This window comes from Nicotiana tabacum, chromosome 21 (assembly GCF_000715075.1).
Source record: "Nicotiana tabacum cultivar K326 chromosome 21, ASM71507v2, whole genome shotgun sequence".
Lineage (NCBI taxonomy): Eukaryota > Viridiplantae > Streptophyta > Magnoliopsida > Solanales > Solanaceae > Nicotiana > Nicotiana tabacum.
In genome coordinates, this window is record NC_134100.1 from 97742249 (window position 1) to 97743652 (window position 1404).

Genomic DNA, 1404 nt, shown 5'->3' on the forward strand with positions numbered 1-1404 from the left:
CTCGATTTTCTGGGAAGGAATTGCTACCATACGAACCAGAAATCAAAAAATAACAGCGATAGTTGAGGAAGAAAAGAAATCTCACTGAGAATATAGAGAGGGTTGGGCAATCCTCAACCAAAGAAAATATGGATGGAGATGATGATAATGTGGATTTGGCTGCAAGAGAGGCAGTCGAACAAAGAGAAAAAGATGCACGGGATACTGAGGAAGCAGCTATTAGAGACGTGCAACACATCTATGAAGAAGAGAGGGGTCACATACTTAATCAAAATCAACCCGTGGGTGTAGGCCAGTTCATAAACATAGCTCCCGGTACTGGGAGACCACTTGGTGATTACGCTAGACCAGTCTACAACCAAGGATTGTCAAGTATCATACCACCTCCACTTGCAGCAAAACATTTCTAATTAAAGCAAGGGTTGCTCCAGACTCTTCAAAATTGTTGTGTCTTCAGAAGAAAGATGAACAAAGATTCAAATAACCATCTAATGGACTTCGAGGAGATTATGAACACCTTTAAATACAATGGTGTTTCACAAGATGCAGTTTACTTAAGGAAATTCCCCTTCACACTTAAAGATGATGCGAAGTAGTGGCTTCGAAGCTTGTCCCAGGGATCAATTAGAACATGGGAGGAGATGACCAGAAAATTTCTTGATAAATATTTCTCCTCAGCTAAAACGGGCAAGTTTAGAAGAGAGATCCATAACTTCTGCCAGAAAGATAATGAAACTGTGTTTGAAGCTTGGGAGAGGTTTAAGGAGATAGTCAGAAAGTGTCAACATAGTGAAATTGAACTCTGGATGCAACTCCAGGATTTTTGGGATGGGTTGACATCGGCCTCACGTAGAACATTGAGCAATGCAGCTAGATTCCCGTTGATGAAAAAGACACCATAGGAGATAGTCACTATTCTTGATGAATTGTCTGAAGATGCAAATCAGTGGCCCTCTGAAAGTGCTGAAAGAAGAAGAGCAACTGGTGTTCACCAGGTTGATGTCAACATATCTGTGCAGGTACAACTTGATGCTATGGAGAAAGAGATAAGGAAGCTAACCTTAGCTTCAATACAAAGTGAGACTCACGCAGATTGTGGTATATGTGGAAGAGGACACCCTACTCGTGAGTGTCAAGCCTCAACTGAGAAAGTGAATGATGTGAGAAATTACAAATATAATGCAATGGGTAAGAGGCACCCCGGTTTTTCATGGAACTCATCTGGGGGTACTGCGAATGCGTGGCAACAGAATAATCCTAGACCTTAGGGATAAGGAGATCCAGTTTATCAAAATCAGTAGAGACAACAATTTCAGCCTCAACAGCCCATTCAATCTAGCTTAGAAGATCTTGTGAAGTCTTTCATTCAGAAAACTGATGAGAAGCTTGAAATTCATAGTGCAA

The 1404-nt window shown here is 41.2% G+C and overlaps 1 non-coding gene across 1 annotated transcript; it reads right to left on the bottom strand.

The window, feature by feature from the left end:
* Positions 1 to 689: 689 nt before the first annotated feature.
* On the bottom strand, positions 690 to 796 carry LOC142175628 (small nucleolar RNA R71). The gene has a single exon (XR_012704724.1). It is a non-coding gene; the product is annotated as a small nucleolar RNA R71 (small nucleolar RNA).
* Positions 797 to 1404: the final 608 nt, after the last annotated feature.